The sequence below is a fragment of the Hemitrygon akajei genome, chromosome 1, assembly GCF_048418815.1.
Source record: "Hemitrygon akajei chromosome 1, sHemAka1.3, whole genome shotgun sequence".
In the NCBI taxonomy this organism is placed as follows: Eukaryota; Metazoa; Chordata; class Chondrichthyes; order Myliobatiformes; family Dasyatidae; genus Hemitrygon; species Hemitrygon akajei.
In genome coordinates this window covers 24,312,694-24,326,860 of record NC_133124.1, presented here as the reverse complement: position 1 = coordinate 24,326,860, position 14,167 = coordinate 24,312,694, and the positions used below count along the sequence as shown (strand labels likewise).

At 39.8% G+C, this 14,167-nt stretch overlaps 1 protein-coding gene across 2 annotated transcripts in view; it reads left to right on the top strand.

Moving 5' to 3' along the window:
• Window positions 1-14,167, top strand: part of mib1 (MIB E3 ubiquitin protein ligase 1) — a 148,937-nt gene that overhangs the window by 93,376 nt on the left and 41,394 nt on the right. The window lies entirely within an intron of this gene.

Below are 14,167 nucleotides of genomic sequence, written 5' to 3'. Positions count from 1 at the left end.
TGCAGAGAACCAAGGGAAAGTGGGAAGGAAAATAGATTGTGTAACTTGATCTCATTTGTAATATAAATTACTGAGAAAAATGTGGCTAGTGTAGAGGTAGTATTGCAGGAAGCATACCAAGTCTTTTGCCATCACAAGTTTCTCAACTAATTTATTTTGCAGAAAATTTCACGATTTGGCTATTAAGAGCAAAACATTTCATAATTGTTTAATATTATTTTTGAATTATAAAATCAGCTGAATGACATTGCATCAGATATTTTATCATTAACTTTTTATTGCAAGTTTATTTATATACAATAGTTCACTGTGAGGGCTAAACTAATCTGTGCTGAAGATCATTCTTACATCCTGAAGGTTGATTCATCTACTGATGTCTCATTGTGTCTTTTGAATGATACCAAATCTAATATCCTATGGATATTTAAGACCCAAGTTAAACACTGGGATTACAATTGGGCAAATCCTTTACTGTCTAGAGCAGTTGAAAATATTCTTTCCCTTAGCAAATCAGAATTAAGAAATTGATGGTCAATGGATAAATAGAATCAATATGTTTACTCTGAAAGAACTGGGAAATTTGTCTAGACCTGCATACAGGCCATATATGTCTGGGAGATGAGGAATGGAAAAATAGATAATAACCTCTTAATCCTTCACCAAATAAGTTTTTTTAATGCATATTTTTACCTAGCAGTTAGTAAGTAACTATTTGCTACTTTTCCTTTAAATTAAACACTAACAATGTGTCATAAATAATCCCAAGAGATTTGAAGTGTTGAGGTTTACTGTAGCAAATCACCTCAATAAATTCAAGTAAATCAGTACAGGTAATATAAAAATGCTGCAGTTGTTCATACTTGTTAAAGTGCACTACAGCAGAGAAATAGACCCTTTGTCCCATCTAGTTTGTGCAAAACTGTCACTCTGCTTTGTCACATCAACTAGCACCTGGAACATAGCCCTGCATACCCCTTATTCAAACTGTTAAATATTAAATATTACAATTGAATTCGCATTCGTCATTTCTGCTGACAAGCTATTTCTACATTTGCACCACCCTCTGAGTGAAGAAGCTCGCCCCTCAGGTTCCCCATAAATATTTCACCTTTCACCCTTAACCTATGATCTCAACCTTTTCTTATAACTCAGGTCCTCAAATCCTGGCAACATCTTGTAAAATTTTTTCTGTATTTATTTTTCTTGTTCTTATTTGAAAGATCAGACCCTTTCAGAAGGTGTTAGAGGCCTGAGAGAGCAGTGATTTTCTATACATGCTTCAGTTACTTAGTCATCCTTTTCTGTTTCTGTACTTTATCCTATCAGCAATGATGGACCATTGAATTATCTCTGGTGTTTGATTCACAACTCTCACTTGCTCTCTAATTTTATACCTTTCATTTCAACTTATTAAAGTCATTCTTAAAACATTTTGCAGACAAACCATCAGACTCAGAATTAAATTCTAGTTCTGGTGCACGAATCCTTGACCTTTTCTCCAAATGAAGCAGCAACCTCCATTTATCTAGGTTCTTTTGTGATCTCAAGCCATCACCAGACCTCTGTGTCAATTGTACTTCTGAAGTACAGTGACTATTATTACATGGAAAACGTGCTAATTTGTGCACTTTAACTTCCTCCAAATAGTTTAGCCTCCCTTGGGATCAAGGATAACTTGCTTCTCCCTTGTTTAAATGCAAGAGTGGGATCTTAGGAGCATGCCACATGTGGTGGAAGGCACTGACAGATGAATAAATTAAGAAATGATACATGCTTCTTCCATTCATCAATTTATCCTGGCATTCCACAGCCTTATCCATTTTAACCAGTCAAAACCCAGGGATTCCCAGGAGATAGTAAAGGGTGTGTGAGTTTTGCAGATGTCTGTTAATTCCATAGTTAGTTTAGGTGAACTAATTGATCATGACACTAAGATTGGGGGTGTGGTGGATAGAGTGGAGGGCTGTCAGAGGTTACAGTGGGATATTGATAGGATGCAAAACTGGGCTGAGAAATGGCAGATGGAGTTCAACCCAGTGTGAAGTGGTTCAATTTGGTAGGACTAATATGATGGCAGAATTTAGTATTAATGGTAAGACTCTTGGTAGTGTGGAGAATCAGAGGGATATTGGGGTCCAAGTCCATAGGACACTCAAAGCTGTTACGCAGGTTGACTCTGCGGTTAAGAAGGCATACGGTGCATTGGCCTTCATCAACTGTGGGTTTGAGTTTAAGAGCGGAGAGGTAATGTTGCAGCTACATAGGACCCTGTTCAGATGCCACCTGGAGTACTTTGCTCAGTTCTGGTCACCTCACTACAGGAAGAGGCTTTTTCCATGCTTTATCATTCCATGACAATGACTTAAGAGGTGAGTAAAGTATAATAGGCATATCACCAACCTTGTCTCCCAAATGCACAATGGCCTTTAACAGGGTTGTCTTGGAGACAATTAAACACTGGTCAAATGACTCTGTGGTAAAGAGGAGTCCGATGGCCTTCATCAACCGTGGGATTAAGTTCAAGAGCCGAGAGGTAATGTTACAGCTATATCGGACCCTGGTCAGACCCCACTTGGAGTACTGTGCTCAGTTCTGGTCACCTCACTACAGGAAGGATGTGGAAACTATAGAAATGGTGCAGAGGAGATTTATAAGTATGTTGCCTGGATTGGGAGCATGCCTTATGAGAATAGGTTGAGTGAACTTGGCCTTTTCTCCTTGGAGCGATGGATGATGAGAGGTAACCTGATAGAGGTGTACAAGATAATGAGAGGCATTGATCATGTGGATAGTCAGAGGCTTTTAATGAGTATCTGAAGGAGCCTGGTAATACAGCTCTACTCAGGCAGTAACTCACAAACAGCTCCTTACCAGCAAGAGCAGCAGAGCACTTTCAGCATCTGAAATGTCCTGAAGCCACACAATAATTAACTACAGTGAAAAGACTCTTGGTTCATCTACCAAAGATTAGTTTAATGCGCATCAGGAGATGAAAGAGTTAATTAACAAAAGGTGAAAAAGCTGCTGCTTGAATCATTGCATGAATATTTGTCCATGTAGAGCAGAGGTTCCCAACCTTTTATTTTATGGTATGGACCCCTACTATTCACCAAAGGGTCCAAGGACCCCAGGTTGGGAATTACTGATCGAGAGGCTTTCTACTGGGGTGACACTAGTCTTTAGTGGGAAAATACTCTACTTATTTTTTTACTCCAGAACCACAGCCTTTGAAATTAGGCAACAATTGCATTTGAGTACATTCAAAAGGTAAGCTCCAAGTCCTATATAGCTGCAACATTACCTCTCGGCTCTTAAACAAACCCACAGTTGATGAAGGTCAATACACCGTATGGCTTCTTGACCAGAGAGTTAACCTGCACAGCAGGTTTGAGTGTCCTGTGGACTTGGACCCCAAGATCCCTCTGATCTTTCACACTGCCAAGAGTCTTACAATTAATACTATATTCAGCCATCTTATTTGAACTACCAAAATGAACCACTTCACACTTACCTGGGTTGAACTCCATCTGCCACTTCTCAGCCCAGTTTTGCATCTTATCAATGTCCTGTTGTAACCTCTGATATCCCTCCACACCATCCACAACACCCCCAATGTTTGTGTCATCAGCAAATTTACTATCCCATCTCTCCACTGACTCGTCCAGGTCATTTATAAAAATCACAAAGAGTGGGAGTCCAAGAACAGATCCCTGAGGCACACCACTGGTCACCGACCTCCATGCAGAATATGACCCATTTACAACCACTCTTTGCCTTTTTTGGCAAGTCAATTCTGGATCCACAAAGCAAGGTCCTTTTAGATCCCATGCCTCCTTACTTTCTCAATAAGCCTTGCATGGGGTGCCTTATCAAAAGGCTTGCTGAAATCCATATACACCACATCTACTGCTCTACCTTCATCAATGTGTTTAGTCACATCCTCAAAAAATTCAATCAGGCTTGTAAGGCACGACCTGCTTTTTGACAAAGCCATGCTGACTATTCCTAATCATATTATGCCTCTCCAAATGTTCATAAATCCTGCCTCCCAGGATCTTTTCCATCAACTTACCAACCACTGAAGTAAGACTCACTGGTCTATAATTTCTTGAATTTAATTTAATTTTTCTTTAATTTTAATTTTCTTGAATAAAGGAACAGCATCCGCAACCCTCCAATCCTCTGGAACCTCTCCCAATTGATGATGCAAAGATAATTGCCAGAGGCTCAGTAATCTCCTCCCTCGTCTCCCACAGTAGCCTGGGTTATATCTCATCCAGTCCCAGAGACTTATCCAACTTGATGTTTTCCAAAAGATCCAGCACATCCTCTTTCTTAATGTCTATATACTCAAGCTTTTCAGTCCACTGTAAGTCATCCCTACAATTGCCAAGATCCTTTTCCGTAGTGAATACTGAAACAAAGTTTTCATTAAGTATCTCTGCTATCTCCTCCGGTTCCATACACACTTTTCAACTGTCACACTTGATTGGTCCTATTCTCTCAGATCTTAATCACTTGCACTTCACATACTTGTAGAATACCTTGGGGTTTTCTTTAATCCTGCTCGCCAAAGCCTTCTCATGGCCCCTTCTGGCTCTCCTAATTTCATTCTTAAGCTCCTTCCTGCTAGCCTTATAATCTTCTAGATCTCTGTCATTATCTAGTTTTTTGAACCTTTCGTGAGCTTTTCTTCTTGACAAGATTTTCAACAGCCTTTTTACACCACGGTTCTTGTACCCGACCATCCTTTCCCTGTCTCACTGGAACATACATATGCAGAATGCCACGAAAATATCCCCTGAACATTTGCCACTTTACTGACGTACATTTTTCTGAGGACATCTGTTCCCAATTTATGCTTCCAAGTTCCTGCCTGATAGCCTCATATTTCCCCTTTCTCTAATTAAACACTTTACTAACTTGCCTGTTCCTATCCCTCTCCATTGCTGTGGTAAAGGGGATAGAATTGTGATCACTATCTCCAAAATGCTCTCCCACTGAGAGACATGACACCTGATCAGGTTCATTTCCCAATTTTTCAATTCATTTTTCAAGTACAGCCTCTCCTCTTGTAGTCTTATCTACATATTATGTAAGAAAACGTTCCTGAGCACACCTGACAAACTCCACCCCATCTAAACCCCTTGCTCTAAGGAGATGCCAATCAATATTTGGGAAATTAAAATCTCCCACCACGACAACCCTGTTATGTTATTATGTCCCTGTGATCTATAAAAACACTGAGTAGAGTTATTGGCGCTTTCCTGTTCCTAACTTCCACCCACAGAGACTCTGTAGACAATCCCTCCATGACTTCCTCCTTTTCTGCAGCCATGAGACTATCTCTGATCAGCAGTACCATGCCCCCACCTCTTTTGCCTCCTTCCCTGTCCTTTCTGAAACATCTAAAGCCTGGCATTCTAAGTAATCATTCCTGCCTCTGAGCCATCTAAGTCTCTGTAATGGCCTCAGCATCGTAGCTCCAAGTACTGATCCACGCTCTAAGCTCATCTGCTTTGTTCATGATGCTTCTTGCATTAAAATAAGCCACATCTCAAACCATCGGTCTGAGCTTTCTCTCCTGCCTATCCTCCCTCTCGCACTCTCCCTATTTGTGAGCCAACAACCCCTTTCTCTGTCTTTTTGGTTCAGTTCCCACCTCCCAGCAATTCTAGTTTAAACTCTGCCCAATAACCTTAGCAAACCTCCCTGCTAGGATGTTGGTCCCCCTCTGATTCAAGTGCAACCCGTCCTTTTTGTACAGGTCATGCCTGTCCCAAAAGAGGTCCCAATGATCCAGAAATCTGAATCCCTCCCCCCCGCTGCAAACCCTCAGCCATACATTTATCTTCCACCTCACTTTATTCCTATTCTCACTGTCACGTGGCACAGGCAGTAATCCCGAGATTACTATCTTTGAGGTCCTGCTTCTCAACTTCCTTCCTAACTCCCTGTAGTATGTCTTCAGGACCTCCTCCCTTTTCCTACCTATGTCGTTGGTACCAATATGTACCACAACCTCTGGCTGTTTACCATCCCACTTCAGGATATCCTGGACACGATCAGAAGCATCCCGGACCCTGGCACCTGGGAGGCAAACTACCATCGGAGTGTCTTTCCTGCGTCCACAGAATCGTCTTATTTTAGTGATCCAGTGCAGAGTCGGCCCTTCGAGCCACACTGCAGCAGCAACTCCAGAACCTTGATTACCATGACCAGTTAACCTACCTGGTATGACTTTGGACTGTGGAAGGAAAGTAGAAGACTCAGAGAAAAACCACACTTTCCTTATTTCAGACCCATCCCACCAACGTCCACTACATTTCACGTGCTCACAATCTCCTCAATAACTTTCAATTCCCTGACTCTGATTGCTTCATTTTCACCATGGATGTCCAGTGCCTGTACACTTCTATGTCCCATCAAGAAGGCCTTAAAGCTCTGCATTTCTGTTGTCAACAGACTGGACCAGTTCCACTCCACTACCACCTTGCTCTGTCTGGCAGAACTGGTCCTCATCCTCAACAACTTTTCTTCAGCTCTTCCCACTTCGTCCAAACTGAAGGTGTAGTCGTGACCACCTGCATGGGTTCTAGCTATGCCTGCCTTTTTATTGGCCATGTGAAACAGTCCATGTTGCTTGGAAATGCTCCCTAACTCTTTGTGCACTGCATTGGTGCTGCTTCATGCACCCACGCTGAGCTTGTCAACTCCATCAACTTTGCCTTTGAATTCTGCCCAGCCCTTAAATACACATGGTCCATTTCTGACACCTCTCTCCTCTTTCTTGATATCTCCTGTCTCCATCGCTGGAGACAAGCTATCTACTGATACCTTTTATAAATCTACCAGTTGCCATGGCTATATCTCTTCCCGTCGTCTCTTGTAAAAAGCCATTCCCTTTTCTCTGTTGCCACCTGGCTTCACCTACCACCTTCCAGCTTGTACTACTTTCCCTCCCCCAAGCTCATTATTCAAACGTCTTCCCCCTTCCTTTCCAGTTCGGATGAAGGCTCATGGCCAGAAACATCGACTGTTTGTTCTTTTCCATAGATGCTGCCTGACCTGTTGCATTCCTCGCTGATAATGCCTCCTCCTTGCTGATCATCAACACTGGCAGACCTCGAGTGTGTGTTTTGCCCACTGCTCTACCCTCTCTGTACCCATGACTGTGTGGCTAGGTGTAGCTGAAATGCCATCTATAAACTTGCTAATGATACAACCATTGTTGGTAGAATCTCAGATGGAGATGAGAGGGCCTACAGGAGCAAGATATGCCAGCTAGTTGAGTGGTGTCACAGCAACAACCTTGCACTCAGTGTCAGTAAGACGAAAAAGCTGATTGTGAACTTCAGGAAGCGTAAAACGAGGGAACACGAACCAATCCTCATAGAGAGATCAGAGGTGGAGAGAGTGAACAATTTCAAGTTCTCTGGGTGTCAGCATCACTGAGGATCTAACCTGATCCCAACATATCAATGCAGCTATAAGGAAGGCAAGACAGCAGTTATATTTCATTAGGAATTTGCAGAGATTTGATTTGTTACCTCAAACACTCAAACTTCTATAGATGTAACGTGGAGAGCATTCTGACAAGCTGCATCACTGCCTGGTGGAGGGCAGGGGTTACTGCACAGGACTGAAAGAGGCTACAGAAAGTTGTAAAATTAGTCAGCTCCATCTTCGGTACTAGCCTCCATAGTAACCAAGACATCTTCAAGTTTTGGTGCCTCAGAAAGGTGGTGTCCATTATTAAGGACCCTTATTACCCAGGATATGTGTATGTATTTTTCTCTTTTGTACTATTTTTAATCTAATATACATATATTTACTGTAATTGATTTATTTTTTCTTTCTATACCAAAATACAGCTGCTTGCTGGCACAGTTATATTGCATTATTTCCTTGTAACTTCCATTACTTCCAAGGATGCTGGCTAAGCACACATTCTTGAGGTGTACCTGTGTTGTTTCTCAGCTTGGAGGTGATGTTATTGCTGATCTGTACTGATTATGGTCTGCTGATGAGAAGCTGAGTAGCCAGTTGCTGATAGAGGTACAGAGGCCCAGGTATAGAAGCTTGGTGATTAATACTGAGGAGTTGATGGTATTGGTCATGGAGCTGTAATCAATAAACAGAGGTCTGATGTATGTTTTGGTGTTGTCTAGGCACTCCAAAACAGAGGACTGTGCCAGTGAAATTGTGTGTGCTGCAGCTGTAGGCCAATTTCAGCAGGTCCATGTCCTTGCTCAGGAACTAATTCTAGCTATAATTAACCTCTCAAAGACTACCAGGTGATGGTCATTGTGGCAGCTTTTCTTGGGCATCAGTATGATTGCTATTTTGAAGCAATCAAAAACTTGAGTTTTCTCTTGATTCCAATTGACTCCATTTTAGCCAGGGCTTCTTGATGCCATACTAAACCAAATAATACCCTGATGTCACACGCAGTTACGCTCACTTCACCTCTGAATTCCTTTTGTCCATATTTGGAGAAGTCTGTAATAGGTCAGGAGCTGAGTGAGTTTGGCAGGTTCTGCATTTTTGGGAGCAGGTTCTTATTATGCAAGTGCTGCTTGGTAGTACTATTGCTTATTGCTCCTATCTCTTTGCGGCAGTAGAGGAATGGGATGGTAATTGGCATTGTTGTATCTGTCCTGCTTCTTGTGGACAGAACATTCCTGGGCAATTTTCCACATTGTTGGGTGGATACCTGTTTTGTAACTTTACTGGAATAGCTTGGCCAAGGGTGAGGCAAGTCTGAAGCACGAGTCTTCAGTACTATTGCTGGAATGTTGTCAGGGTCAGTTGCCTTAGCTGTATCCAATATATTTAGCAGTTCCTTAACATTCACAATGAATGACAACTGGCATATGTCATGTAAGAAATCACATGAGGAAGATTGGGTGGATCATCCACTTGGCAGTTCTAGCTGAAGATCTTGCAAGTGTTCTATCTTTCTCTTTTGGACAGATGTGCTGGGTTTCCCCATGAAAATGAGATGTTTTTGGAGCCTTGTCAGTGAGTGTTTAATTATTCAAATAAAATTCCTGTGTGTAAACAAGTGATGGCCAGTGTGTGTAAACAAGTCAAAGTGGTGATGGCTGGTGTTGGAACAAAGGAAACTAGTTTGTGTGAGAAGTGGGACACAGATCTGGAGATGATTACAAAAATATGGAAAGACAAGCTCATGGAACAATTTGAACACATGAAAGTGAATTTTAAATTTTACCATTACAAGCTATGAAGGCAAATGTATAGATTAGAAATAGGAGTAGACCACTCAGTTCCATTAGCCTTCTCAACTGTTTGGTAAGCTTATGGGCAATACAAAGATGATTGGTAGTTGTTTTTTTATGAGTTCAATCCCCTGTATCAGGATATGATGTATCTTTATATTACTGACGGAGTTCCAAAGGATTGAGAATTAACTTGAAGCCTATTAACTATTGAAAGGCTGAGATAGAGTGGATGTGGAGAGGATGTTCCTATAGTGTGATAGTCTAGGACCAGAAGGCACAGCCTCAGAGTAGAAGGATGTCCCTGAAAGAACAGAGATGAGGAGAAATTTCTTTAGCCAGAGGGTGACAAAATCTGTGGAGTCCATCTGTGGAATGCAAGTCATTAGGTATATTTAAAGTGGAGGTCAGTAGGTCCTTGATTAGTAAGGGTGTCAAAGGTTATGCGTAGAAGTCAGGAGAATGGGGTTGAGAGGGATAATAAATCAGCTATGATGGAATGGTGGAACACTCTCAATAGGCTGAATGACCTAATTCTGCTCCAATGTCTTATGGTCTGAATTTGAAACTATGTAATTTAGGAGATAGAGAATGATCACTAATGACCCCCTTGTGTTCTGAGGTGGTTTATACTCAGTTACTCAAAATTTAGACACCAACTTAAATGAAATTCCAATAACCAATTTACCCATAAGAATCAGTAAAATAAAGAATTAATTACAGTGTGTGATTGTATTTTCATAAGAGCTTTGGAAGAAATTGTTTTGCATTCACCTGAGTGGGTAGATGGAACTTTGGCTTAACATCTCATGGAGTCAAAAGAGTTACAACATGGAAACGGCCCTTTTGCCCACCAGATCTGTTACTGAATTGTCATCCTAGACTACGTGCTTGTGCTAGAAAGGAACTTGAATGCAAACTTCTGAATTTGTAAAAAAAATAATAATTTTTAAAGTTTGTCTTGTTCACATTTCTGATCTGTTCAAAAATGCTCCAAGGGTGTTATCAACTGAAGTAAGTATGCTTATAAGGAATATTGATCCATTTTACAATCAAACATTTATTAAATGGTAAAAGCCAGTGGGATGCGCAAGATCTGATAATGATATCAGTACATCTGAATTTCAGCTTCAGGTTTTCACTATATATCGATAAATGTGGAAACAGTGATTTCTGGAAGTTTTTTGATTGAAGTCAAGATAGGACGTCCAGTGTATTGTGCTTATGAGAGATTACAAAGGAGTGGGCAAAGCAGTGGTAAATGGAATTAGTTGTGGATTAGCATGAAATCATCTATTCTGGTTCTAAGTAAAAGTACTTAGAATGTTTTCTGTGTGGTAAGAGATTAAAATACTGGTATTTAAATCTCTGATGGTTTAATTGTTGGTATATAAAAATTGTGTAATCTACACAGCATGAAATACTGCAGGAAGTTTTACCCTGCATTTTGTTGTTTTCCAGTGTTCACTGAGATAGCCAGTCATGTTATGTACAACTCTGTTGGTATCTTGGCATCTTTGAATCACAGTAGCTGGAGCTGCTTTGCTTCTCTGAAAATTGCCTTCATCCCTACACACAGTACCTTCTGTAAGACTGGCTATTTAATATAAATGTGTTCAACTCCCTTTATTTGTTATAATGTTCTTTGAAGTATAGAGTTTTTTTGATAATTATGTTGGTGATTCTGTTCCTGGTTATGATCTTTTTTTAAAATTTCTATGACATTGAAATAACCTTCACTTGCATGAATTGGGCTCTGGTTATTGTACCCAGATCCCCAGCTGACTTGGTAGACAGCTGATTCCTATTTTAATGTGTGACAATGACTCTTGCACTTGTCTGTGACACTTGTGTGGCTCACAAGGGATGTGTTATATCTTCATGGTCTTTTCAGTATCAAATTATTTCCACCTGTTTTGAAATTTTTAATAACTAACATTAGATTTTTGTGTTATTGCTGGATTTAAATTCTCAAGTGGTTTGTGCTACTTAAATATTTAAGGGAGAAAGCATGTGATTGTTATAATGTTTAAAATAATTTTTATTAAACCTATTAACCATACTTCCTGAGGAAGTTTTGAGTGCTCATTTTCTCAGAAATGTGCTGCAGTAGTGCTTAAGATTTCTATAAAAATATAATAAAATCTGCTCTAGAATCATGATTCTATTTGCACTCAATCTGTCTACTTAAGTGAATTTCAACAAGCTGGGAATTATTTTTACATGTTTTCTGTTTCTGGTGATTTTTATAGTTTAGAGAAACCAGATCCATGCAAGCTTAATGTAACCTACATGTGATAGAGCAGCTCACTTTGATATTAAGTAAATTCCTATTTTTGCAAAAATATGCAAATATATTTTTAGCTCTGAATTTGCTTCATAATTTGAACATCCATCTGATTCGTAGCTTAGTCATTGCCTCTACAAAAAGAGTATTCCTGATTGTGTTTGATAGAGTTGAGACTCCTCTTAGTTTATTTTTAATTGGTTAACTTTGTGTGAAAAGAGTAAGAGATTTCTAGCACATTTATAATTTTTAAAGATAGCTTTATCTGTCATGTGTACAGTGAAATGCATCTTTTTCATTAAACCAAATCAATGAGGATTGTGCTGGCGACAGCCCACAAGTGTCACATTGGTTCCAGCACCAACATTGCATGCCCACACTGTATATTACATATCAATCAGTTCGATATTTTTAGTAAATTAATCAACTTATGATTCTTTTAATATAAGATCTTAGCACTAAACTACATTTAAAATTATACAAGAAATGGAAACCCAAGAGTAATAAAATCTGTAACTCAGACTTTTTTGCATTTACTACTGATTAATAAGGTGAAATCAACTTGTAGCTGTTCTTGCATTCATTGAACCTCATTAAGATGCCATTTGATGAACACCTGTGTTTACTCCTGTCTCGGGCTGGAATAAACACTGTGGCCCAGAGTTCACAGTACTGTAGAACTGTCCAAGGTCACAGCTTACTTCCCCACGAAGCATGTTTTGACTTGGTCTTCAGCCCGGAAGCTGGGTCCCAGCTGATCTGCAAGGCCCTGCACAAAACAGTGCAATACCTCCAACTGACACCCCATGCAATCACTGCCCCAGTGCTCTCAAAAAACTTGACAGACCCTAAGATTACTAGTTGGCAAAGCTGTTAATAATTGAATATAAATCAAAACTTCAGATGCAGGAAATCTGAAATAAAACAGAAATTGTTGTGGGTAGCCAGCAGATCAGGATGCTGTTTAACCTGCTATCAAAAACATTCTTTTAATGATGAACATTTTAACATTTGATTGTTCCTGGTGTTCAAAAATGTTCCAAAGTGTTCATGCTTTTTTTAAAATAAGAAGAATAATACAAATTTCACACTACATAGAAAACATTAAAAACATGAGAGCAATGCAAAACAATTAACATTTAAATCAACTGAATTAAATATGTAAAATAAATGCCTTATACCTATTCCCTCTGTTCACAGCTTGTTACTATTGAAATCAGTGGGTGTGCTGGATTTGTGCCTGGTTAATCTGCTCAAGGGCAGGGAAATGTGCTGAAATTTATGCTGTGCAACTGGGCTTCAGGGGAGAGTTGCCTGAGATTAACAATCATTTGAGCTGAAGTTCAAGTTTTGCTTGTGTTCGGGAGTCCTGAACTTCTGCCAAGTAGGTTAAAGCAAGCTTCAATAAAGGCAATTGCCTGTTTCTAATCAGAATATCTGGGCCAAGCATAAATGATGAACTTAGAGTAGATAGAAATGGTTAATAGATACAACATTTTATACCAAGGTAACCAATTAAATGTAGATTGATTTTAAAATGAAGAAAACATCTAGTCAATGGAATACATTCTATTACAGCTCATAATGAGATATGAAGATTTTTGTCAGAAAGTGTATAATCCACAGCGGTGAAGAAGCCTGTGATACAGTTTAGTACCGTGGGACGTATGTGGCTGTCTGTGTTTACATGTTGAACGTGGTCATCATGAAGGTGTATTTGGCAGATTCCAATATCTTAAAGAGTTGGTTTGACAGTCCTGCAAATAACTGTTACATGGCAATTGTTTGTCAAAGTTTTTTAGGTTTTTAATCCATTCAGGGCTATAATCATTTGAGCAATTTAATCATTTGAGCTATTATTGGGCACAAGTACATGAGCTCTCTCATTGTTATACAGAATCACAAATAGGTTTAATATCACCAGCATATGTCATAATTTTGTTGTCTTTGTGGCAGCAGCACAATGCAATACATAATATAGAAAAAGAAACTATGTATGTGTGTATATATGCACATAGTGCAAAAAATAAAAAAAAGTAGTGAGGTAGTGTTCATAGGTTCAATGTCCGTTCAGAAATCAAATAGTAGAGGGAAAGAAGCTTTTCCCAAATCATTGAGTGTGTGGCTTCAGGCTTCTATACCTCTTTCCTGATGGAAGCAATGAGAACAGGATATGGCCTGAGTGATGGGAGTCATTAATCTTTTTGAGCCATCATTCCTTGAAGATGTTCTGGATGCTATGGAGGCTAGTTCCTCTGATGGAACTGATGAAGTTTACAACTCTCTGCAGTTTACTTTGCAGTGCACCCTCCCCCCCATAACAAACAGTGACGCAGCCAGTTAGAATGCTCTCCACGGTACATCAGTGGAAATTAGCAAATGCCTTCGGTGACATACCGTATCGCCTCAAGGCGGCAACCTAGCTGTTTCTTTAGCATTTTGTCTGTTTTTTATGAGACAGAGTTGCTAGCTCAATGCTCAACCCAGCATGGATGGAATTCGAACCCGGGACCACTCTCCTCGAATTCTGGTGTGGATACTGCTACGCCACCAGCCAGCTGTGTGGGCTGTGTTTAAGATTAACTAAACAAGGAATTTTGGAGAAAATTTATTTTGAATTTTCACTTTTGAATTTTTT